Genomic DNA, 27,571 nt, shown 5'->3' on the forward strand with positions numbered 1-27,571 from the left:
CACAAGCAAAGCAAATACAACAAGTTCCAAAGCAGAGGTAGCCTCCACAAGGGCAGCAACAGCAAGTACCTATGCTGACACAACAGGTACCGATAGAAGCAGTACAATATATTCCAATGCAACAGACAGGTACATCACAATGGTCCATAAATACGGGCACCACACAGGTAGTTACGCCCAAATTGGGGAATATGAATGTGGTGGGAGGACATCCTTTCACAGGTCCACAATAGGACAGCCCACAGAAGGACTTGATGTGTTCAGGGCTAACTACAATGCCGGACCCCAGAGAGGAACCACCGCTACTTGATAATGAAACTCAACATGACGATATCTTTTACTGACGAAGGAAGCGTGTGTTCCACTCCAGGAATACACATTGTGTAAATGTGAGGGAGTCATACTAGCATTTAAAGGGAAAAAAAACTCTATGAGGGGCATCTCTACATGATGAAGTATTTTTGTATAGAGCGAGAGAGAGAGAAGAAGGGGTGATGCTTTATGGGATAGACGATGAAGGAAGGGTCTGGAGAACAGTGATAGTCCTCGATGAAGCATACATGTTGACAGATTTGACAGATGAGGAACTATTTAGGGATGACTATTCAAGTGAGGAGGCACTATTTCTATAAATCGTACTTATTGGATTAAAGTTGAGGGTTTAGAAATACTGCAGAGAATGGCATTAGTAAAAAGGAAACCCCAATTATTTCAGGAACACTTGGGAAAGGTGCCAAATATCTTATGGACTACAAGTCCATATGACGTGGGTCTATTGAAAGGAGTAGGAGCAGTGAAAATGTGAAGGTATATTCAAAAACCATATCTGCTTTAATGAATGCATTCTGGTACCATTTGATTCTCTTTGTAACACGGCTGTGTACCCTGTCAAAGAATCAACGGGGGAGGGGGGTCATGGAGATTTATCCAGGATTTGAGAGCCCCAAATAATATAGTTGAAGCAGAATTCCCTTTAGTTCTGAACACTGTGACAATATTGTGCAATATCACGTCAAAAGCAAGGTATTTCACTGTTGTAGATTTAAAAAATGCATTTTTCTCAATTACCCTTCATGTGGGCTCACAAGATCTAACTTCCTTTTCATATACAACAATTTGTCTGAAACATACTTGTTTGCATCAGGGGTACTGTGAGTCCCCCTCAATTCCTAACAGAGTACTTCAGATGGACTTGGGTAATGCTCAGCTTGAAAGTACCATAATTCAATATGCTGATGATATTTTAATGTGTAGTGAGACAGAAGAAAGATGCAGAGAAGATTCCGTTAAGCTTATGACTGTATTGGCAGAGAAAGGGTACAAAGACGATAAGGAGAAGTTACAATACTGCCAAGAAGAAGTACTGTATATAGGACAGCTGATTTCACACAAAGGGAGAAAAGTGACACCTGAAAGGGCAGAGGCCATTATGAGGACCAAACAGCCAAAAACAGTGAGACAAATACAACAGTTTTTAGGGTTATGCAACTATTGCATGGCCTGGGTCTTTCATTATAGTACATATATTGACCGCTGTAAAAGGGCTCAAAGAGCCACAAATGACTAAATATAAACTAATATGGAAAGAAGAGATGACTGAAGGATTTCTGGAATTTAAAAAGGCGATCAGCACTGCCCCTGTGTTAGGGATTGCAAATTATAGTGAAGACTTTTACTTATTCTTTTATTCAAATGCAGAAGTCATGACGGTAGTGCTGATGCAGAAACAACATTAGGACATAGTCATAAAGCATTGGCTTATTATAGTGGGATATTAGAGCAGTCATGAAAGGACATTATCCTTCTGAGCAATCTTTGGCAGCAGCTGCATTTGCAATTGAAAAAGCTTCAAGTGTGACCATGGAGTGTTCAGAAATGTTGTTCGTAGAACATGCATTATTTGCAATTTTGGTAAAATTCTAAAGGTACATTGACTACACAAAGAGCATCAGGATATGAGCTAATTATCTCAAACCCTGCAATCAAAATAACTTGTGAGGTGTAGTGCAGTGAATGCAGCAATGTTTATAGCTCAACCAATGGGAGATTATGATGATATGCATTATTGTACAACGTATACCCAGTGTTATGATGATATTCCCCATGTTAGAGGGAGGGGAAGAGGTTTTCATTGACGGGTTATCCAAAATTGACCAAAACAGTGGAGTGAGACATGCTGGATCGGCAGTGGTAAAACTGAACCGAGAGGGTAAATTTGAGGTAATGATTAGTAGGAGGTTGTCCCCAAATGACTCAGCACAGGCTGCAGAATTAGCTGCATTTGTTGATGCGCTGCAGAGCTTTGAGGATGAGAAAGTGACTGTGTACTCTGACTCTGCCTATATGACGTCAATTGTAAACGCAGGCTTGTCAAGTTGGAAAAGGACGGGTTTCCGTCTTGCAGATGGCACTCCAGTGCAACATGCAGGATAATTAGAAAAACTTATTGAAGCGTTGAGTTTCCCGGAGACCACAGCAATTGTGAAATGCACAGCCCTCTCAAAGAGAACAGACTTAATCTCTCGCAGAAATGAAGCCACAGATTTAGGGGCCATAAAAGCAGCCTATTACCCAACTATACCTGAGCGTAATGTACACAATATCAGGGAGCAAACAGGGTGATGCATGCTGGTTAAGGAAGGATTCAACATGACGACCATTGTACAGTTGATTGAAATACAAGGACGAGCATTGCAGGAAGAAGAAGATTTATGGAAAAAAACGTGGATGTACTCTTTCCCCTACTGAGGCACTTTGGAGACAGGATAGCACTGGAAAGCCAGTTATGCCCTATTGAGGGTAGCGTTGGGGGAGCTTCACCACCCAGTGCATGTGACTCGAGAGAGTCTAGCTGCTACTATTGCAGAAGAATGGTTTATACCGAACGTATTTGAACATGTGGCACAGTTTATTATAAACTATATTGTGTGTCAGAAATTTACTGCAGGACACACTCTGCGAACAGTGAGAGGAGTAATTCCCAGACCAAATGGACCATTCCAGCACCTGCACACAGATTATGTAGATATGTTGCAGATTTGCAATGGATGTAGGTATATGTTAGTTGTAGCATGTCCCTTTTTGAGATGGATTGAGGCAGGTCGGTGCACACACCCCTTATGCCGTGTGTGCCGCTATGTTCCTTGTGCGAAAAGTATTTCCAAGATGGGGTGTGTGCAAAGGTCTGCAATCTGACAATGGACCGCACTTTGTAAATGAGCTATTGCAAATATATAGTTCTGTTATTAGGCATTCGGCACAAGTTTGCTTCTGCTTATCATCCGCAAGCAATGAGGATCCCTGAGAAATTAAATGGCCTTTTGAAAGAAAGGATAGCAAAATGAAAAGCAACTTTAATGAAGGGATGGCTTCATTGCCTACCCCTTGCGCTATATGCGCGTCAGAGCCAGCCAGGCTCAGATCATCATCTGATGCCTGATGAGTTGGTGACTGGATGCCGCATGAGAACTCCTCTCACTCCCCCAACAAGGGCAAATACAGATGCCCACTGTGTAGCGAGGGTTCTAGGTGATGAAATGCATGAGTATTTGAAAACAATCAACAGGAGGGGCAAGGGAAAACAAGAAAGACAATCAGCCCATTGATCTGGAAGAGATACTTAAGCCGCTCAGCTTGTACTTGGGGGACCAGGTGCTGGTGCGCACATTTGTGCGTACCTGGAGCACCCCTCGTTTTGATGCCCCCCATGAAGTGGAGGAAGTGAGCCCTACTGCTGTGAAATTACAAAGCAGGTGACCTGGGATACACCTCCACAATTTTACGCCCTACAAAGTACAAACCTTGACCTCTCCTGCAGCTACCCCTACCGAAGCACATGAAGAACCTCAGTGAATGCTAACCAGATCCAGGACCAAAAGCCAAGACAAGAAAAAGAAAAAAGAAAATCATTTTTTATATTAGGATTTCTTAAGGACTGATGGAATTGCAGTGATCCCGGAACACCTTCCCTAGACTAGGTCCAAGAGACAATGGTACAGAAGCAGTAGAAGTCAGAAGAAAAGAAGAATACTTTGTTTTCTTATGCTACCCATTGTACACACTCTTGCTTGCAGTTTTTTCCTGTATATTGCAGTCTTACCCAGCTTTAATAAGAAGACATACCAATATAGTGACGTTTCTTGGAAATCCTAAAAATAATACAATAGTCCTGAGAATTACTTTCGCGACTATTTTGCAGTTTTTTTATATAAAGTCATACATAATCAATAAATTGACATGTTCGGAAAATCTTAAAAGTATTGAGAGAGATGGAAATGTTCCAAGAGGTAGGAACTGCAGCTCCACAAAAAGATGTACTATTCATAGGATAATTCGTGGAGCTTTCTGTGGCATTCTGATTCTGTTATCCTCATTACGTTGGCATCCACACATGTTATTAGCAGTGAGGGGCAAGAAAGCAAGACATCCCCCAATATTCCCATTGTCACCATTTTTCCTATTATAAATCCAAAAACCCCACTGAGTTCTGATATTAAAATACCTTTTTCCCAAGTAAAGAGAGATGCTGAGGAAGACAATGAAAGTATTACAGATACTTAGATAAATTGACTCATCTAGCTGATGGTTTATGGTACCAGCACATGAAAGAGGTGGGAGAGAGAACATTGGAAGAGAGTTTTTATGTGTGCTCATTAATACTGTGAATGCGGCAAGAACATTTATGCAAGAGAAATGTCCCCACATGTCGCAAAATGACTCAGTCATCAAGCAGCATGCACCACTAGAGGACCATTTGAGGGAAGATGGGCAACTCTAAGATTGTGATCAAGACAGACTTTCCGATACGAAGATACATACGTGAAGACAAAAATAATGTACCCAGTCATTTTACCGAAAACAAAACACAGTGGTACATTTCATTGAAGTTCATATGACCAAAAAACACTGAAAATATTAATTAAATATATATGGGGTAGTGGGGTAAGGGGTTAAAATTAGTCGGGATGGGGCTGAAGTGGCGTTATAAGGGTAGAAAAACAGGGGTGCTGGGGGGACAGTGTTTTTCAGCATTATGGTCGCAATGACATGTGCCACTCTGAAATCTGGGTTGGTAAAAGTCACATATACCCCAAAAATAATGGAGACCTTGTACTGGGGGGAACCCCGGCCGGCCCATAGAGTCAGGGTTTGCTCCGAAGTACTTTAAGATGAGATAGCTGCACCTTGAGTTGGATGGGGGTGCAGATTTATTACTCCAACACCAATCAATAAGGACAACTCAATGGTTTGGCAAAGGGAGTTTGTTTAATGACAAGTACAAAAAAATGGGGAGTCATGGAAATCAACAGTGGTGCGATCGTCCGTCTCGCTTCAACTCTAAGGAATTTCATACAAACAATGACATTTATACTTAAAACTCGTCATAATTGACGTGTAACACTCAAAAGTTAACATGCAATTCTATTGGTTAGGAAAAGGTAACTTTACTATAGGTACTATATCTGTATATGGTAACGGAGTGAGAGGATTGGGTACACACTGTCAGGTGGGCGCCTAAGCCCTTCCTTCAAAAATGACTACTGTATACGTCACTAAAAGTACAACGTCTCATTGGTTCTACTAACTATAGGACCCTAGATTATTTGGTCCATTGTGATTGGGTTGACATCAACCCCATGCATAAATGTCAACTTTGCTTAGCAGCATGCAGAACGGTCAGCCAGGTGCAGGGTGTCCCCCAATTCACCCGGTCTCCCTTCAATCAATCATTACTTTAGTGACTATGGGCCTCATCACGAGCTTGGCGGTAACCCTTAAATGCGGCGGTAGCACTATTACTGCCGCATTTAAGGGTCCGCCAAATCACGGCTTCGGCTGATTTCCCCCCAGCTCTTAGCTGGGGGGAAATCTGCCAAAATTTCGCACTATTACACCCGGCGGGAAATCCGTTGGTGGTAAGAGCGTGAAATTTCCCCATTGAGCCCAATGGGGAATGGGGAATTCCCGAATGGGCTCAATGGGGAATGGGCAATACCCGTTCCACCAAACCCGTGATCCGGTGCTATTAGCGCCGGGGGGTTCTGCGTTAGGGCTATTAGCGCCCAACTCGTGCTGAGGCCCATGTGTGTCAAATAGTTTACTGTGGTTGGCCTCGAAACTGCATCTTCTAACTGGAAAAGTCCTGATATCCCTACTTGGGCGGATGCCAAGTGTAGGTGTGAAACCGTGCCTCTCCTCGCTCGGCTGGTCACGTGCTGCCCTCACCGTGAATTTGTCTAGTTTCTTCTCAATTTCTGTATTTTATTCTTATTCAGCTTGCCATCTGCCTACGCCTCCTTATCTTGACCTTTCAAAGACAGGATATTCTGTTCTTAAGTTTCAATTACGTGAAGCTACTGTTCGTTCCTTCTATTGGTCTGACCTTGGATTTTCTGGCACGAGCTGTATCTGCTGAGTTTCGATTCAGCCGTCTCTTCTTGTTTCACGAGAATATGAATCTTGTTTTATGGCCTCTAGTAACCTGAATTGATTCTGCTTTTAGTGCAAAGAGGACTCGCACTTATAATACTGTGCTTCGTTTTGATGTAGATTATGTATATGGTGCTGGCCGCTCTATTCTTCTACTTAGCCTAGCAAGCCGTACTATTTTCGTAGCTTTCTTGCAGTTTCAAGCATATGTACAGGCATTAGCTGGTTGAGTATTGTCATCCTGCTTAGAGCTTAATCTTCTTTGTATTTCAATATCGTTCTCATCTTCTAGGTTCATGATATCCTTATTCATGGCATTTTGTCTCTTTGCGTCATCCTTGGGTCGTCATCTCTTCTCTCTGTATGTCAGTCCGGGCCCTCATGACATCACCATTCATCTTCCATTAAGGCCTTTTTGGTTTCTTCCCGGACGGTACTTAGGCAATCCTCATTTCGTCTCATTTGCTGGTAGGGTTTTCTTAAAGGATACCTTACTGTCCATGGTTTTCTGGGTATTGGGACTTCAATAGGTGTTGTTCTTCTGATGGGTACTGGGCAGAGCCCAACTGCGGCTCTCTGCTGGTTTATTTGCTCATCATATGTCACATATCTGGTACTTCAAAATGGGTGACTGGAGTTCAAGCTTTATTTGGGACTTCCTCTACAACCTGATTGTGGTGGACAAACAAAAAACATATGTATCCATCCCAATTTGGAGAAAAGATACAAACTGTTGACATGAGGAGAATGAACTGCTCAGAAATGACTAAAAAATCAGGAGAGCCAGGATGCTGGGAGAGAGCAGAGCTCTTGGTGTTTGGGCATGCAGCAAACATAAATGTATGGGAATATGGACTAATATCATGCCCTGTACACTTATTGAAGAAAAAAACAGTCCACAAGGTTCAAAAGGTGAACAATGAATGCCTGAAATCATGGGCTAAGTATGCAAAACTAGTAACCTCGGTTGATAACCAAGCAGGACCAGGGCATATATTACAATTGAAGAATGGAACAACATGCTTCAAGAATGATGGCAAGGTCTATGTTGAAAAGAACAACAGTTGTAGAGAAATAATTGAAGTACTAGAAATTAACACAGGAACTGCAGTTTTGATGGATCGATATTTGGCCTGTGGATCCAGAGGTAACATGCAGTTGCCTAAAGATTGAGGAGGAGTGTGTTCCACTGTAAATGTCCATGTCGTAGTGCTAGTGATTCCCCAAAGTGACCTCCAGATCAAGGAGTTTCTGAACATGAATGAATATAACAGAAGGAAGAGATAATTTAATCTTCGCCAACTAAAAAGAGAGAATAATTTCTCATCAAAAACAATAAATGCTTATGGAGACATTCCTGATGAACGCAAGCTATTCAGCAAGACCGCCATGATAATGACATCTATATTGATACCAGGACTTCAAGCTGCAGTTAGCACCAAGTGGTTGCAGATCACTAGGTGGGAATTGCTGCAGACTATCAATGCAACAATAAAAGGATTCAATGAAATTGAAGAGGAATCATCATCAGGCTGATAACTCTCCAGAACAGGTATGTTCTGGATCTGATAACAGCAATGGAAGGAGGCATATGTGCCAAAGTCAGGCCTCCTTGCTGTACATTTAAACAATCTCCTGATGGAAAAAATGTAACCCTGACAGAAGCAATACTGATGTTAGCAACCCTGCATACAAAAATGGAAGACAAAGCTGATGAGAGATCAGGAGACAATTGGTTTTCATCCCTGTTTTCATGGATTCCTTCTTGGTTGGTGAATGCTTTCAAACTGCTTGGAGCAATACTAGTGTTGGTTTTGCTAGGATTCTGCCACATAAGGATCATCTTACGACGATGCCAAAGGACAGCCAATAAAGCTATTGGGATGAAGATAATGATTGACGTTAACAGTGGCACTTGAATGAAGAGGCAGACTGAAGAAAGCACTCTAGAAAACATCGAGAAGAGTTCTCTTGCACCTATAGGAACAAGGTTCTACTATCTACTATCCCCAAGATCAGAAAAGATATGCGGGATGATGGATATTTCGTTCCCCGGCAGCTGATTGTCGCCACATGACCTGGAGTGTGGATGAACACATAAAGAATGTGGGTGACCTGAGGGGGGGTGATGAAAATATGGGACCCAAAGAAAAGTAAATATGATGAGATGGTGGAAGAAGATGAAGTTGAAATTGTAGAGGAAAACAAGAGCATGTGCTAATTGTTGACCATAAGAGGGAATGTAGAGGAACAGGTAGAGGTCTCTTCTCCATTCCCAGCCCCTTCACCATCATCCTATTGGAGTAGCAGACAAAGGGCTACAATTGGGAATTAATGCAAGAGTTTATGTGACATGTCCATACCACGTTGATAGTATGAAAGGTGATATGCACTCAGACAGCCATTCAGAAGGTATACTCACGTTGAGACAATGGAGGGAAGTTACCAAGAAGGATGTCCATTGTCGAAGTGCCAGGAAGTGACTATGAGAATCATGAATGAACTCAAAAGTCTGATGACAGCAATATGATGTCATAAAGAAGATATATAAGCCTAAGCAGAAACAATATGAAAATACTTAAGACTAACGATGGAACAGAAGCACTTAAAGAAACATGTACTAAAAGATGAAGTTATCGTGAAAATAAGCAGATGTAGTAACTTGCTGGCCAATGTCTGTAAATACGCTGTAATACAAGGTAGAAAAAGCATATAGAAGCTTGCTAAAAAGAGGTATATATAACCTTTAGGACGGCCTTTGAAAACAAATGGACTACAGCCCGTGTTAAAAAGTCACCCCAACTACCTCAAAAAACAAGCCTAGCATTCTAAATTTATGAATTGATGAAGAAGCTGTTTTCGGGGGCAGAATAAAGGAGTACTTTAGCCTGAAGTCAAAGAGCCTATTTCGAGAGATGGGTGCAAGGCACAAGGGGAGTTGAATGAACAGACCATGTTTGCGAGACATATTTCTGCTGAGTTTAGGGTGGCAAGGACATTTGCTGATGCCAGATATTGGAGAACCATCATGGCAAAAGTCTATGTGAGGTGGAGTGAGCAAGTCTCTAAAGGCCAGAGGAGGTAATGACACCCTGTTTAATAAAATAAAATAGCAGTAATTGAAAGGCTGAATTGGACAAAATCGTGTTTGCCTAACAGAGCTCAAAACAAAGGCTATTCACTAGAGCTTCAAGTTAAGATAGTTATGTGCTCATACTCCCTCGCATGTTCCAGAACAGTGAGCAGACTACGAGGTCAACTACAAACGATAGGACATTGCTAAAGATCAGTTTGATGACATTTGATGGTCTAATTGGAAAAACAGAGAATACATTGACGCAGTTGAACAACTAGGTTTAGTTCTAGTCACGTCCTCATAAAACGAGCCAAAAGTCCAAGGTTGGATAGGGCTGCCAACTAATCAAAAAACCTGTCATGCATTTTCATATACAATGTTCCAGTTATTTGTCTGCAGCCATATTCTCTGCTATATTCAGTATGTGACATACGTAGAAGTAGCTCAGGCCGTGTCCTACAGACAAGGGGCAACCAATAATATACTAACACATATATAAGTTCATAAGTAGATATGTTCCCCTAATCCAATCCCTCCCAGCGTTAGGTTTCTATGAAACGCCACGTAGGACAATGTCATGAATGACATATGCAAGCAAACTTAGGTGTGAACATATCAAGCATCTCTTTCATAACTGTATTTCTCCCTGCTTTCTTTCATTGAGATTAAAGCAGTATTTTACCCTATTCCTTTGGTCCATCAGATTAATTGATCTGTGATAATTACTGGTAATTCCATCTAGCACAATGAACACTCTTCAAGGTGTTAGAGCAAACAAGTAAAACCAAAACCCCCAGTGATGTGATCAATCACATTTGTGATGTCATCTTTGGTGTCCTGGGTACTCATGTTAACAGTGCATGGTGCTCGTGCGAGTTATGGTTGCTTACCTCACCATAACTGGTGAATTTCTGGGGGGTTTCGGTTTTACTTGTAACCATAACATCCCTTTAACAAATGTTTTCACTCAATTTCATAGGTTTTTATTAGTGCAACTTAACCATAATGTCCCTTTAACAAAGAATTTTCACCGGATAAATATATATATAGGTTATGGTTAAGTTGCTGTTTCCATAGGAAGAGCACTTTTTGGGCGGCTTATAACTTCACTCTCCCTGGACGGATCCTCACCAAACTTTGCAAAAAAAGTAGTTGGGTCACTCTGAATATTTCTGCAAAGTTTGGTGAGGATTCGTCCAGGGGGGGAAAAGTTATAGGGGGGTCCCAAAACCTTTTTTTTCCCATAGACTGAATGGGAAAAAACTTTGCGCACGGCTACAGCCCGAACCACTGGATGGATTTACACCAAATTTGCGGCAGGAGCGGCGGCCTGGTCCCAAAAGTGTGCTTTTGTAAATTTGGTGTAAATCTGTCCAGTAGATTTTTTAAAAATGACCAAAATGTAAGGCAAAAAAATTAGTGATATCTGCGTTCGCTTCGCGGACGGACTTCCCTGTTCGCTCCGCGGACAGCACCCCGATTGGCCCATGGGCTTGCGTCATGTCCGCGGATATGCGACGTGTTCGCTGATTGGACGGCGAGGGGCGTGGAGCGCGTCAGATTTTCTGTGGCGCCCGCCATCTTGTATTCGCAGTCGACCGCGTACAGCGCAGTGAAACGTGGATAAAAAGTTGTATTTAGTGCCGTGTGTTGGTGTGTAAGAGTGTTTGGGGAGGGTGGGGGAGTACGAGATAGGTTCAATGTTTTGTTTTTTTATGTGCTAGTCCTTTTTGTTGCGTTCGATTTGTCCGCGGAGAACACGGCTGTTCTGACATTTTGTAAATAAACTAAATGGTGGGGTGTTTAGAGGACGGAGTAGGTGTCATTTTTGTTCGCAAAGAAGGTAAAAATGAGCTATGAACACTCGCGGTGTACTTAATTGTTCGTAAATACACAAACTGGGGGTGTCCTCAGGACGCTGTCCGTATTGTAATCTGTCTAGTTGAATGTGTTCTAAGAACACTCGCAGTGTCCCGAAATTGTTGCAATTACACAAAATGGGGGTGTTCTGAGAACGTTGTTTGTATTGTTCGTTGTCAGGGTGAAAGTGTTTTAAGAGCACTCCTTTTGTTCGCTAATAGTACAATTTCCTAGGGGCGTCAACCGACTTTTTGTCCACTAAAGAAACGATAAATCCGGCTGGTGTGCGCCGACATTATGTGATAATCCTATGACTGGCGCTATTGACCTGGCTGACTTGCTTTTGCGACACAAAATCATATCTCCCGCCCCTAAGCCTGATATTATCAAAGCATTCATATTCCCCACCTCTCTCTGTGACGTTACAGGGTGCGTAATGAAACGCGCCCAGTCGTCTCCAGTACTACGCGACTTTACACAGAACCCGGAAGACAACACAGATTATGTCACAACACAGCGCGCCACAATTCGGAATATGAAACTGTGATTTAAAAGCAAAGAGCAAGATTGTAAATGTTGTAAAGTACATTTATTTGACATCAAATGTTTAGAGAATATTCAGCAATTTGCATTTGTCTTTGTTGTCGATCCGCAAAAGTTCATGTTGAGACACGCGATGTTCCTTTGCGGTACAGAGAGTGTTAGATCAGCTTACAACTCAGTGCGCCACAATTCGGAATATGAAACTGTGGTTTAAAAGTAAACAGCAGGATTGTACATTTGGTAAAGTACATTTATTTCACATGAAATGTTTAGTGAATATTCAGCGATTTGCTATTGTCTCTGCTGTCGATCAGCAAAAGTTAATTTGGAGCCACGCGTTGTTCCTTTGCGGTGGATAGGCTGTTGGTTTATGATAAAAGCAGTAAATGGTCGCTCTGATAATCGGAAGGTTGCTCCAACAACGAGCCATTAGACCACCCTTTTGGTTGGTATGTTGTTTGTAGCCGCTAGTACTGTGTAAGGGCATATTGGTCCTTGGCGATTGTCCCATAAAATGGTGAGGGTCATGAAGTTGCATATTTGGACCTGCACCTGGCAGTTGAAGACCCCATCCGCTGGAGTCTGTAAATCGTGACATAGACAAAATGGGGCCACGTACTTGTTTTAAAAAACATAAATTAGTCTCACCAGCCGATCTTCATTAAAAATCATCATTTTATTTATTAGGGCGCGAAACTATTTGCTATCGAAGATAGTGCAACAGAGTATGTTAATAATAAAATAATAATATTTTCCCATTCTTATAGAGCTAAGAACCGTGAGGTATGTAAGCAGTGCTTATTATTAACCACGGTGTGTGGTGCTCATTTATCGACCACGGAAGGATGAAAGGCTGAGTTTGGCCTTGCCGGGATTCAAACTTGCGTTAGCAAGCTGTGCACGGATGTCAAAGCGAGCGCTGTACTCGCTGTGCCACTTGACAGGCTACAGTGAAGTGGCACAGCGAGTAGAGCGCTTGACCGTCTATAGACCGGTTAAATTATTTCTATTAACCCACCCTGTGTCGTCTGCCTTTTTCAGAGCCCTCTAAACGACAGGGGATCAATTCGGCGGTGATAGTGCGCGGTAGAAAACATTATGCCACTTTCAACGAACAAGTTCAACTTGAGCGGTCTTTAATGCTACGCTATTGTAATTATATTTGGTATAAAGTAATCTAAAGGGTTACTTACAGTGCAATTGCAATTTCCATTGTCTACGAGTGGTGCAGTCCCAAAATACGACTCTGCGTGTGCCAACGATCTTTCGCATAGTGATATAATATGTAAAAGTGGTTTCATTTCAGAAATTTCATCTTTATCTTCTCTTACGTTTTAGCAACACTCCTTCAAGAAAAGTCTTTCATCACAATCTCTGTCTGTCAAGGTCAAAACACAATACAACCTAATAGTCTGCTTCGTGAGCCTCTCCGGGGCCCGAGAAAAAAATGGAAGCAGCTGACCTTCACTGTGAACGAGCATAAATTCTTACTTTGCAACATTCTGTGTAAAGCCATCTGTAGAAGTTGGTTTTTGAACGCCATGTTTGTATATTGTTTGCGTGATATTAAAAAAAGTTTGTTTAAAGGACATTATGGTTCTAATTACAGCCGAAAGACCCCTGAAAATAGCAAGTTATGGTAAGCTATGAAAAATAACTCGCGCCACCACCGTGCACTGCTAAGACTAACACCCAGGACATCAAAGATGACATCGCAAATGTCATTGATGAAATCACTGATGACATCACATGTGTATGTACTTTTCATGGAATTTGTGTACTAGGGATTTTTATTATAATGTTCCGAAAAAAGTGTCAAGGATATTGCAATAAATATCATACCGTTATTAGTGCTTTGAACGATGCATTGATATAAATAGCATTGTATTATGGGATTCTATCTAGTATACTGAGCTACTAATAGAGAAAGATAGCATTGTGTGCAGAGTACAAGATAAAAGTATAATATTTGTAATGTTAATATGTTGAATAATGAAATGATAATTGTCCTGAAATGTTCGAAAATTCACAAAATGTGGGTGTTCTGAGGACGTTATTCGTATTGTGTGATTGCTTAGCTGTATGCAATGAGGGAATGGCACAGAGAGTAAAGTGGACGCCGTCCGCGGACACCGCGGCTGTTCGTGGACAGGGCGTGGTACATCCGGGTTTTTCCAGGAAATCCAACATGGAAAGAAGACTGTACAGATCAGCCAATCAGATGTCGAGGTTGTGGATTTGTGTTGAAAGAGACTGTCAGGGTAATTCATAGAATTTCGCTGAAAAGTGTCGCAAGCGGCTGGCGCAGAGTGTCCGCGTGCGATTGACTGCGCCAGGCACGTGCGCTAAAACCGATTTCCGCGCACAGCGTATTCATGGATTTCATGCTCCCAAACCAGCCGTGGCGCAGAGTATCGCAGCGACCCTGCAGCAGCGCCAGTAACGCCCCCAAGAACGCCCTTGCGCAAGGAAAAGCCATCAAAATCGCTAAATCATCGCAAAGGGCTGCGCTAACCCTGGACCAGTTACAGGGCTGCCAAACAAGGAACGCAAAGCGGGAAACGTGCATATCAGGGGTACACGTGAAGTCATACACGCGATTAGCCAGGGTACGTGTATTACAGGGGTACGCGGGAAGTTTAACACGCGATTAGCCAGGGTAAGTGTATTACAGGGGTACGCGGGAAGTTTAACACGCGATTATCCAGGGTAAGTGTATCACAGGGGTACGCGGGAAGTTCAACACGCGATTAGCCAGGGTACGTGTATTACAGGGGTACGCTGGAAGTTTAACACGCGATTGACCAGGGTAAGTGTATTACAGGGGTACGCGGGAAGTTCAACACGCGATTAGCCAGGGTACGTGTATTACAGGGGTACGCGGGAAGTTCAACACGCGATTGGCCAGGGTACATGTATTACAGGGGTACGCGGGAAGTTTAACACGCGATTGGCCAGGGTAAGTGTATTACAGGGGTACGTGGGAAGTTCAACACGCGATTAGCCAGGGTACGTGTATTACAGGGGTACGCGGGAAGTTCAACACGCGATTGGCCAGGGTACGTGTATTACAGGGGTACGCGGGAAGTTCAACACGCGATTAGCCAGGGTACGTGTATTACAGGGGTACGCGGGAAGTTCAACACGCGATTGGCCAGGGTACGTGTATTACAGGGGTACGCGGGAAGTTTAACACGCGATTAGCCAGGGTAAGTGTATTACAGGGGTACGCGGGAAGTTCAACACGCGATTAGCCAGGGTACGTGTATTACAGGGGTACGCTGGAAGTTTAACACGCGATTGACCAGGGTAAGTGTATTACAGGGGTACGCGGGAAGTTCAACACGCGATTAGCCAGGGTACGTGTATTACAGGGGTACGCGGGAAGTTCAACACGCGATTGGCCAGGGTACGTGTATTACAGGGGTACGCGGGAAGTTTAACACGCGATTGGCCAGGGTAAGTGTATTACAGGGGTACGCGGGAAGTTCAACACGCGATTAGCCAGGGTACGTGTATTACAGGGGTACGCGGGAAGTTTAACACGCGATTAGCCAGGGTAAGTGTATTACAGGGGTACGCGGGAAGTTCAACACGCGATTAGCCAGGGTACGTGTATTACAGGGGTACGCTGGAAGTTTAACACGCGATTGACCAGGGTAAGTGTATTACAGGGGTACGCGGGAAGTTCAACACGCGATTAGCCAGGGTACGTGTATTACAGGGGTACGCGGGAAGTTCAACACGCGATTGGCCAGGGTACGTGTATTACAGGGGTACGCGGGAAGTTTAACACGCGATTGGCCAGGGTAAGTGTATTACAGGGGTACGCGGGAAGTTCAACACGCGATTAGCCAGGGTACGTGTATTACAGGGGTACGCGGGAAGTTCAACATGCGATTGGCCAGGGTACGTGTATTACAGGGGTACGCGGGAAGTTCAACACGCGATTAGCCAGGGTAAGTGTATTACAGGGGTACGCGGGAAGTTTAACACGCGATTAGCCAGGGTAAGTGTATTACAGGGGTACGCGGGAAGTTATACACGCGATTAGCCAGGGTACGTGTATTACAGGGGTGCGTGGGAATCATCACACGCGATTAGGCTGGGTGGGTCCTCACAGGTGTTCCCTGTACACCCTCCACGGCCCCTGCAGGCAGTCTACAAAACAGGGGACTACCCTGCACACCTGCTCATGTCCCCCTGCACCCCCACCCCCCCAGCAGTGCAGGGGCAGCCTCCACCAGGCCCCCACTCATGTCTCCCACCACCCCCACCCTCCCGCCACCAGGGGCAGCCTCCACCAGGCCCCCACCCATGTCTCCCACCACCCCCCGCCACCAGGGGCACTCTCCACCAAGCCCCCACCCATGTCTCCCACCACCCCCACCAGTGCAGGGGCACCCTCCACCAGGCCCCCACCCATGTCTCCCAACACCCCCACCCACCAGCACTGTGGGGCACGTGGCCAGCAGGCAGTCAGGCAGCAGCAGATGGCAGGTGGGAGCGTGCTCAGGGCTCTGGGGGGCAGTAATTTCGCCTCCTGGCCAGGAGCGTAGTCTCTCGTGTGTGAACGCGTGGACAGCCTGATAGGTAGTGAAATCCCACACGTCAGCAAAGGGCCTTAGCGCGTAAACCCGTCAACAGCATATGCGCGCCTATAGTCACCTGCACGTGCAGGAAATTGTTGCGTGACACGTCCCAGTGTCAAAGCGTGTGATTGGTGAAAATGGATGTACACGTAGAAGTGACAAAGCGTGTGATTGGTGAAAATGGATCTACACGCAGGACTGACAAAGCGTGTGATTGGTGAACGTACACGCCGCGTAAGTGACGCTGTACGTGTGGGCCTGTATATAAGGTACATGTAGAACACCATTTCCTTGTACGTGCTTTTCGTGGAGAGCGAGTGGGTGAAATCTGTACTTCTTGTCGTTTCACACGCGATTTACTTCACGGCGTTTCCAGTTCGTATTCCCTGTTACCTCTGACAGCTTTTTCTCTTTTTTCTCTTTTACTGGTTTACCTGGGCCTGTTCCCTCAAACAGTGTCCCCTTCTACTGTTGTCCTGTCTTCTCAGACAGCGCACACATCTTCTTTTGGCGGGGGTTTAGCCAGCCAAACGCGCTCATTCTTCACGCTCTTTTACCTGGCAGACGGTGAGTCACGCACGTATCCAACTTCTGTGCTTGCCCCGTGTGTTGCCTACCCCTTCAGAGGTCATTCTAGGCTGCGTGTGACACGCATACGTTCATTCTTGTGTTACTGGGTGCCACAGCGTAGTGCAGATTTTTCTTTCTGCACACGTGGTCTAGGAGGGGTTGCGTGCACGTCATCTCCCTTTTTTGGGCCTCCTGTGCGTTGCGTGACCCGTCATCTTTCCCCAGGGGTTACAATCAGCCGTGCTAGAGCACTAGGGTAAAATTACCATCTGGTACCCAACCCCTTTGACCCCCAATTGCCCAGGACAATTGTCTACAGCCACTCCCATACGCACATTAACATCAGTGCCATGGCTGGGAGGCGAGGATTCCGTAAGGGTGGCAAAGGTGGAAGAGCCACAAGTGGTGGCCGTGGTGGATCCGGTAGGGGACGTGGTCGTAACTTGCAGGGTGAGCCTGACCCCCCATGTGTGGAGGACCAGTCAAGGGCACCCATCATCCCCCCCCCCCCTCCCCCCCTCCCGTTGAGGCTGAAGTGGCTGACACCATCCATGCTCAGCCCTTGTTGGACCAGCCCATTGTGGCACCAGACCTGGCTGACTCCATGGCTGACTTCCAGGTCAGCAGGGCTACGACACGTGCGCTGGTGCACGTTGATGCCATCATGCCACGTGGATCTGGGGCTGCAAGGTCATCTACTGCACCAAGGAGGCAGGGCGGAGTGGCTGCAGGGGCAGCTGCGGCTCCATCCACCCCAGCCCTCACACACCCAGCCAGGACAGTGTCGGTCCTAGTCCATGCTGCTGACATTCCCCCTGACACCATCACACTCGAGCCAATGCCTGCACCAACTCCCATGCTGAGTGTGCAATCCCACACTCCTGATACAGAGTCCACCAGGGCTCCTGCCCCTAGTGTCCAGAGCGGCGCAGGACACTCAGGATCACCACCACCTTCCAAGCGGAAGAGGAAGAGTGCTCGTCCGGCACAGGCTGATGCCCCAGACACGGCTACACAGTCCGGCCCGTCCAGGAAGCCCAGCTTCACGGATGACGAACTGAATGCACTTGTCGAGTATGTGTCCGGACATGACAACGAGATGGTCATTGTTGCAGGATCCAAGACCACACCTGCACAACGCCAGGCACACTGGCAGACCGTTGCGGACATCGTAAGTGCCCTTGGAATCGTGAGGCGCACAGCCAATGATTGCTATAAGCGCTGGAATGACCTAAAGCGCAGGGCAAAGAGTAAGCTGGCCTCAAGTCATGCCGCAACTCTAGTGACTGGAGGTGGGTCTCCAGTAGTAGACATGGAACTCACTCCACATGAGTCAGTCGCTGGGACCTACGTCACGGAGGAACAGATCCAAGGCGTGGGAGATCTGGCTGATTACGAGGCATTGTCCGGTGAGTGCACATGCATGTGTGTGTCATACATGTGCATGGTGTGTGTGTGAGGGCTTCTGTTTGGGTGCCAGGAGAGAGTGTGTGCGCCTCAGTCGTATGGGTCAGCCATGTGCTTCATGCAATACTTCCTGCGCAGCTGCATTTGGCCATAGCAGTATCCCTTCTGCCAACAGTAGACATCTAGCACAACTGCACGCCAGTTGCCCTTGAAGTGTCACCTTGACACAACAGATTTGCTTATTTTTCACTGTTCATTCAGACAGTTTGTTTGCATTCCACCACTTTCACTAGGCATGTCGCTGTCCACTAGTCACATGTCTGACATGGGTATGGTAAAGGGGAGTGACTTTGTTACCTGGATATCATTTGTACACACATGTCCCTGTGCAATTTGACCATTACAGACTGGCAGCTCCAGGTGAAAAATCTGACCTGTCAGAATCAGAAAAGCTATTACATGCGGGAACTGGACTGAATGAATAGGTGCTGCCCTCCTCTCCATCTTCACTCAATAGCAATGGTACATGCCATCTGTGTGATGGCATGTGTGTTTCACCTGCCAATCACAGGCCAATGTGTGATGCCACTGCCAGGCAGCATGCAGAAAATTTGTTCATCTTCCATCTTGGTGTCATCAGTGTGTGCCGTTTGCCTGCACTTCATACGCAGTGAGGGTGCATGCATGGGAGGGTTTTAGTCATGTGGGACATGTCAATCAAGTACTGGTTCTCTTGCTTCTCAGCCCTCAATGTGTGCCATGGTGCTAATGCCTGTTTCCATTACTTTGTTTTCATGTCTTTGCAGGGGAAGACGCACCTGATACTGCTGGGGTTGTGGAGATGGTGCAGACCCAGGAGGTGTCCCAGGGCCGACCAACCACCAGTGAGGGACGTGGTGTGGTGGTGGGGGAGAACCCACAAGTGCTGCAGGTCGTGCTCTCAAGGGGTGTCTCTGGCTGCACCTCCCCCGAGCTGTACTCAGGTGTTGATTCGGATGAGACCTACGTGCCGTCGCTGGTGAGTGTTCCAGGGAGGGATTCTGTTCTGTCTCACCCACCTGCACCAGGGTCAGTACCCTCCATGGGGATGTCAGTGTTGGCAGCTACGCCTTTGGTGGTTACGGATGCAGGGTCACACTCCGCGACATCTGATCCTGTTCCTGGGCCAGCAGATCAGAGGGGGAATGCAGTCCTGCAGCCTCAGGCAGTGCCGGCACAGCAAGGCGCAGTTCGCCTTGCCCCAGACAGGTGTGGTGCCCGCCGACGTGGTGGCCGTACGCCACCTGGCAATACCGCATGGGAGCAATCCATTTACGGTATGGCTACCCAACAGGCTGCATCATCCGAGATGATGGCTCAGGCCATGGATAGGGTGGCCACTTCCATTGTCCCCCCAGAAAGGCTGATGGAGCGACTAGAGCAGGCAACTGACTCCATCTGCCAGTCACACAGGGAGGACATGTTGGGGTCCAACAGGGACAGGCGGGCGGCACTGGCGACTCTGCAGGAGGCCATCTCCATTGAGTCCCAGGGCCACAGGGAAGCCCTGAGGCAGGAGCTCCTACACCTCAGGACGACTCTTGTTGAGCTTGAGGCTTCCACACACCAAAGGACAGAACAGCAGCTGGAGCGTCTCACCCGTACGCTCTCAGCTGAGATGCAGGCAACGAGGGCGGAGGTCCGGGCATCCCGTGAGTTGTTGCATGGGGACCTCCGCACACTCATCCTCCAGAACCAGACCTACCACACCCGCATGCTTGCAGCCATGGAGGAGCAGACTAGGGCCTTGCGTGGGCTGCCTCCCATAGTGCAACCACCTCCGGATGCAGCTGCACAGGGTGATAATAGCGACAGCAGTGACACTCCCACAATAGGGTAGCCGTGTGGGCCATGAGCCCATGGAGGTGTTTTATTTTCCCAGGATCCACGCAGGTGGGTTCTGGTGTGCATCCTGTCCTCGGACCTCCTGGGTGGCCTCCCCAACCCCCCCGGGCCCATCAATGGCCATTTTTGATTTTTTCTTATTTTCATTTTTATTTTGATTTCTTTTATTCCCAATTTTTTTGGGAGGATCTGTTGGCTCCGATCTGTTGGCTCCGATCTGTTGGCTCCGATCTGTTGGCTCCGATCTGTTGGCTCCGATCTGTTGGCTCCGATCTGTTGGCTCCGATCTGTTGGCTCCGATCTGTTGGCTCCGATCTGTTGGCTCCGATCTGTTGGCTCCGATCTGTTGGCTCCGATCTGTTGGCTCCCGTGGTTCCTGTGGGCATACGCTGCATTGTGGCTGGGCACATGCAGGCTTGTAATGTATTTGGTTCAGATGCTTGGGTTTGAGTCACACACACCCCTCCTGCTTCCCGTTTCCATGGGCTTGCAAAGGGTGTGCCCAAGTGACAGTGAATTACACAGTGACGTTGGACTCCCATTAACTGTGTGGCCAGTCTGTAGTCAATACTGTGTATACATTCCTAGTGCATATTGCTGTTGTGTTGTACACTGCATGTTGCATTGATGTGTAACTCTTCTTCTGTGTCTACCTCCCAATTTGCAGGTCCCTTCCTCAAGTCCACACAAGGACCTCTAGTCTGGCGATGGGGACCATGTTGGCAGCAGTGCACCTACAACTCTACATGGCGCCAACACTGCACAGTTGGTAGTGGTGGGAGTGCAGGCATTTCCAGGTGGTGAGACTACTAATATGTTACATTTTTGATGTCATGTTAATGGTACTACGTGCTCAAGTATGTTGTTGGTCCGGCATTGCTGTGAGCATTTCAGGTGTTGCAGGTTTCTAATAGTGCCACTGTACATAGTGAGAGTGATGTCATGTTGTGTGGATTACTTTGTTTACCTGCAATTAGCATGTCATGGCACGGTGTGTCGTGTGGCAGTGCTGGGGTTGGGTTGGCTGACATGGCACTGTCCTCTTGTTGCATTTTGCAAGTGGGTATTCATTTTAGCTGCTTCAATGTGTAACTTCACAAAACTGCATTGGTGGTGTCTGTGTGGGTAGGGATGCACACATTGTGACACTTCCAGGTGAACAATCTCAGGCTGACATGGAATTCCCGGTTCATTCTCCACACATTCAGGATCAGTGTCAGGTTGAGTCATCATTGATTGTCAGATGGAATGTGCCAGGGCAGTGTGCACTCCACAGGGGTGTGATTTCTATGTGAAGTAATTAGCCACTAGCTGTGTACGGGCTGCCTCCCCCCGTGCCCTTTCCCCTCCCATGCGCAGCGGCTGTGCATGTGGTTGGGGATGTGGGGCCACCACCATGTCCACGGCCAGGCCCCGGCGTGTTGCAACGTTGTGCAGGACACATGCTGCCACTATGATCCTGCACACTACTGGGGGAGCGTATAACAGCTGCCCGCCAGAACGGTCAAGGGAGCGAAAGCGTGACTTCAGCACTCCGAATGTGCGCTCCACTATGCCCCTGGTTGTGATGTGGGCTGTGTTAAATCTTACCTGGGGTGGCGTGGTGGGGTTCCGAATTGGCGTCATCATGTGGGGGCTGAGAGGGTAGGCACTGTCCCCTGTGGAGGTGGGGATTGGTATCATTGGTGAGGTTGTGACCTTGCTCAGTATCCAACATGCATGCATGTGCAGTGGCATACATACTCACCAAGCAGCCATGTATCGCCATGCCGCCCAGCTTCTAGGTCCCGGCTTAGGGTGGACATTCGGTAAATGAAGCTGTCGTGGGTGGAGCCGGGATAGTTGGCATATACTGAGGTGATGATTCCCTTGGCATTACATGCTACCTGCACGTTGATGGAATGCCAGTGCTTGCGGTTCCTATAGATGTGCTCAGATGCCCTGGGGGGACGTAGAGCCACATGGGTGCAGTCGATGGCACCTAGCACTTTGGGGAATCGTGCCACTGCGTAAAAATCCAGGGCGGCAGCATGCCTTTCTGCAGGTGTTCTGGGCAGGTATATGTGCCTGCGGACTGATGGGCGTGCAGTCATGATGTTCAAGACCTGGTGTAGGCAGCGTGACTGGGTGGCCTGTGACACCCCACCCACTATGGCACTTGTCCGCTGAAATGATCCAGTGGCTAAGAAGTGCAGTACATTGAGGACCTTCTCCAGGGGGCTGAGTGCTTGGGAGCACAGGGTGGGTGATGTGAGGTCATCCTCCCACTCAGTCACCAGGTCCAGTATGATGTGTGGTGGAAACCTGTACCTCCCATACACCTGGTCATCAGGCATCCCGAAAAGGCTGGTTCTGGGTGTGAATATTCTGGCCCTGACTATCCTCCTCCTCCTTTGGTAGCCCACTGCCACTGCTGCTAGGAACGGTATGTTCATCCTGGCGTCTGAGCTTGTTATTGTTAAAGTCCGCGATTTATGCTTAGCGCGTGTTCTAGGCAAGCGTGTGACCCGCGCAGCCCTGGAATCCTGTTGCCAGTCCAATAGCGTGTGGAAATTCACACGCACCACGGGATACAGCGTGTGACCCGCGCAGCCCTGGAATCCTGTTGCCAGTCCAATAGCGTGTGGAAATTCACACGCACCACGGGATACAGCGTGTGACCCGCGCAGCCCTGGAATCCTGTTGCCAGTCCAATAGCGTGTGGAAATTCACACGCACCACGGGATACCGGTTCGCTGACGTACTTGCGTGTGTAAGTGGCCGCGCACCCATTAAATACACGTACATAGGCCAATCGCGTGTACGCGCACTTTTGTCCAATTACACGCGATGACACTCTGACGTGCAGTATCTCCACGTGTGCCCCGTCATCACGTCCTGAGTGGGGAACACCCGTGCGGGTCACGTCACAGACGCGCTTACGCGCTGAGGGACTCTGGTCCAATAGAATCGCGTATGCGTGCTGACGCGCTTACGCGCTAAGGGCCTTTCCTCGGATTTCACGCTGACGTGCAGGATTTTCACGTGCCAAATCACTCCGTATCAAGCTGGCCACGCGAAAACACACGGAAGCCCACGCTCCTGCCCAGAAGGCCGAGTTACTGCCCCCCAGTGCCCCGAGCAGCCTCCCACGTGCCATCTGCTGCTGCCTGCCTGCCTGCTGCCACCGTGCCCTGCCATTTGGTGCCTGCACATCAGCCATCTGCAGGGGTCCAGTTGCTGTGTCCACCCCTGCTGGAACTGAAGACTCCCGACTGGTATTACATCGCTCCACAGCCCAGCCCCAGGACCCAGTTGCCCACCCACACCTGCCTCTGGGGTTGCCATGTCGGGCACTTCCACATCTGGCACCAGTGGCAACCCCAGGCCAGAGGGGCAGAGGGGCACCAGCTTCACTGTCACCGAAGTTGGTGTCCTGGTGGAGCATGTCCTGGGGCAGTATGATGCCCTCTTTGGATCGTCCCGCGCCAGCAAGGAAGGACGGCAGAGGATCTGGGCCGACTGTGTGGTTGCCATCAACGCGGAGGGGGTGGCAACCCGCGACGTCCTGAAGATCAAGAAGCGCTGGGAGGACTTGAGGTCCAGGACCCTTGTGAAGGCCCGGCGCCTCGTGGAGGGGGGCCGGGGCCGCATGAGTACCATCCAGATGAGGGTCCTGGAACGCGTACGCCCAGCGCTCCACGCCCAGATCCTTGAGAGGGAGGCCCGTCTGGAGTTGAGCGGTAAGTGTCCATGCATTACTGTGTGTGACAGGGCATGTTGCGGTGTGCTGGTTCTATGATACTTGCCTGTATGTGTGCCATAGCCCATGTATGCATGTATGTGTGCAGGGACATCATGGTAATGCATGTGCGACCAGTGATGTGTGATGCACATGGTTGTTGCATGTGTTGAAATGCCGCATGGGGAGCCCTAATCAGATTATGAACATGAGAGCATGCCAGTCTCTGTACCTGAACATGGGTGGGGGTGAGGGATGGGTGCTGATGCCAGGTACATATATGGTAGCCATGTCTGTGTGCCTGACCTGCGTGTCTGTGACTTGTGCATGCCATGGATGCATGACACATGTGTGTGACAATGCAGAGATTCAGTAAAGCAGCAAAATTACCCTTGTATCCGCTGTGTTTGGTGTGTTTGGGGCCAGATGGATGTGACTGAGGTGATGTGTGTGCATGTGATGGCCATGAGCCATGATGCATGTGAGTTACATATCATTGAATGTTTCAAGAGTCCATTGGACATGCATGGAAATGTCCATGGCATGCACCATGCCTGTTACTGTGTGTGTTTTGCCTGGACTGGCCCATGTGTTGTGGAGGGACATGATGGACGTGTACTTTGACAGTGGTGCTCATCTGCTATTACTTCCTGTCTAGGGGACCATTGTACAGTGCCCTGATGCTTGTGTTCTTTGTCTCCCTCTACGCAGCGGCTAGTGAAGAAGAGGGCGGAGACGGCGATGTGGAGCAAGGCGGCGGGGATGCCCCCACGGCTGCAGCGGAAGGGGTGGGTGAGCCCCCACAGGGGCCTGCTACGGTGGGAGACGGTGAGGAGCCATCCAGGTTGGTGGTTTGCACAGAGGAGGAGGAGGCCGCCACTGGGGCACACATGGGGCCTGGTGGGGGCATCCCTGCTGGTGCAAGTGGTGCAGTCCAGGGCCAGGGGCAGGAGGCAGCACAGGTCACCGTGGAGGGGCCTGTGCATGTCGCTGTCCCTGACCCTGTGAGTGCACCACCATGCACCAGCAGGGATGCCCCGTCCCAGGCCTGTCCGCAGGTAGAGGGGATGTCCATGTCACCTGACTCCCCTCCACCTGCGGACGTGGGAACCCCTGGCCGTGCGGAGAAGGTCCTGATTGGGGTCGCGTTGCGCACGGCTGCGATTCGTGATGCCGTGCGTGCTTCCCGGGAGGAGCACGCACGTCATCACGAAGTGCACCGTGCCGACGTGGCCCAATTGGGATCGGCCATGTTCGGGGGTTTCCTGCATGTGTTGGCCAATGTGGCGGCCCTCTCCTCCTCTGTGCAGGCTATCCACCAGTCGTTCTCCTTGCCGTCTTCCAGCCCAGATGCCACCAGGGCCCCCTGTGGACCTGCCCCGACCAATGCAGCCAGCTCGGTGGGGATCCCATCCCTGCCACAGTCGGGAGTCAGAGATCCAGCAGGGGTGGACACCAGAGCAACTGGACCCCAGCAGATGGAGGATGTGACGGCATCATCGGGCAGGGCACGTGCACGACGGCGTCGGTGGTTTCCATCAGCCTGGATGCCGTCGTGCTGGCACAGGCAGTTGCGTCGGAGGCAGCAGCAGGCTCAACGTGGGAGGCATCATGGCTCGGGGCCATCAACATCAGGGGTGCAGGCATCGGCCGGAGGGCAGGAGAACCCTGGAATGGGAGTGGCTTCCGTGTGGGAGAGGTTGTGCCAGCGGATAGGTGCGGAGCGGCAGCGGGCAGAGGAGGAACGGCTCACGATGGTCAGGGCGGAGGACTCCATGCGGAGGGCGCTGAGGCGGGCTGAGTGCCTCGAGGGTCTTCGCAGGGAGTTTGAGCTTGACACTGCGTTATCCCTGCGGGACCTCGGGGCCAGGGAACATGCCCGCCTCCAAGCCATTGAGCAGGAGTTCGAGGATGCCCTGGCCCATGACAACAACCAGTGAGCCGTCCGAATAGCCCGCTGCCTTTGTATATAGTTGTATAGTTAGGGTTAGGTTTCCTTTGTTTTTTTGAATTTTTTTTGGGTTGCGATTGGACAATGCACCACTTTTTTGTATATAGTTCCCTTTTTAGTTAGTAGTCAGTTAGGTTTAATTTGGTAGGGCTCATGGACCCAGGATTATCTTCTTGATTGGCTTATTTTATTTTTTTAAAATTTTTTCATGGACATTCATCTTGTTTTGTTTGATTTGCTTTGTGTTTTTTCTTATTTGCTGTTCAATACATATTATTTTTTTAATCTTCAATGTGTGGTATCATCTCATTGCTTTCAGGCATGTCATGTTGGGTGTTTTGACATTCACTTGCAGCCATTGTGTGTGACAGACATGTGTTAAATTGCATTATTTACATTGGGGGTGTAACATGTAATTGCCTTTGATATGTGGGTGGGTGTGATAGTTGGTTGGGCCTTTTGGCAGGGGAGGATGGGCATTACGGACATGATTGGGGAATGTTGGGACCCAGGTGCAGGGGGGCATGGATTGGACATGGGTGGGGGCCTGCTGGCAGGTGCCCCACAGTGCTGGGGGGTGGGGGTGGTGGGAGACATGAGTTGGACATGGGTGGGGGCCTGCTGGCAGGTGCCCCACAGTGCTGGGGGGTGGGGGTGGTGGGAGACATGAGTTGGACATGGGTGGGGGCCTGCTGGCAGGTGCCCCACAGTGCTGGGGGGTGGGGGTGGTGGGAGACATGAGTTGGACATGGGTGGGGGCCTGCTGGCAGGTGCCCCACAGTGCTGGGGGGTGGGGGTGGTGGGAGACATGAGTGGGGCCCTGGTGTAGGGTGACCCTGGTGGCTGGGGTTTGGGGGTGGTGGGTGACATGAGTTGGACATGGGTGGGGGCCTGCTGGCAGGTGCCCCACAGTGCTGGGGGGTGGGGGTGGTGGGAGACATGAGTGGGGCCCTGGTGGAGGGTGACCCTGGTGGCTGGGGTTTGGGGGTGGTGGGAGACATGAGTTGGACATGGGTGGGGGCCTGCTGGCAGGTGCCCCACAGTGCTGGGGGGTGGGGGTGGTGGGAGACATGAGTTGGACATGGGTGGGGGCCTGCTGGCAGGTGCCCCACAGTGCTGGGGGGTGGGGGTGGTGGGAGACATGAGTTGGACATGGGTGGGGGCCTGCTGGCAGGTGCCCCACAGTGCTGGGGGGTGGGGGTGGTGGGAGACATGAGTTGGACATGGGTGGGGGCCTGCTGGCAGGTGCCCCACAGTGCTGGGGGGTGGGGGTGGTGGGAGACATGAGTTGGACATGGGTGGGGGCCTGCTGGCAGGTGCCCCACAGTGCTGGGGGGTGGGGGTGGTGGGAGACATGAGTTGGACATGGGTGGGGGACTGCTGGCATGTGCCCCACAGTGCTGGGGGGTGGGGGTGCAAGGGGACATGTGTTGGTGTTCATTAGTTCAAGGAGACATGTGCCTTTGCTGGGGGGCATGCCCATGTTGGGTGGGCTGCCTGCGGGACATGACCAGGGATGCAGGGTAGTCCCCTGTGGT

The sequence above is a fragment of the Ambystoma mexicanum genome, chromosome 10 (genome assembly GCF_040938575.1).
Source record: "Ambystoma mexicanum isolate Mex_15411 chromosome 10, UKY_AmexF1_1, whole genome shotgun sequence".
In the NCBI taxonomy this organism is placed as follows: domain Eukaryota; kingdom Metazoa; phylum Chordata; class Amphibia; order Caudata; family Ambystomatidae; genus Ambystoma; species Ambystoma mexicanum.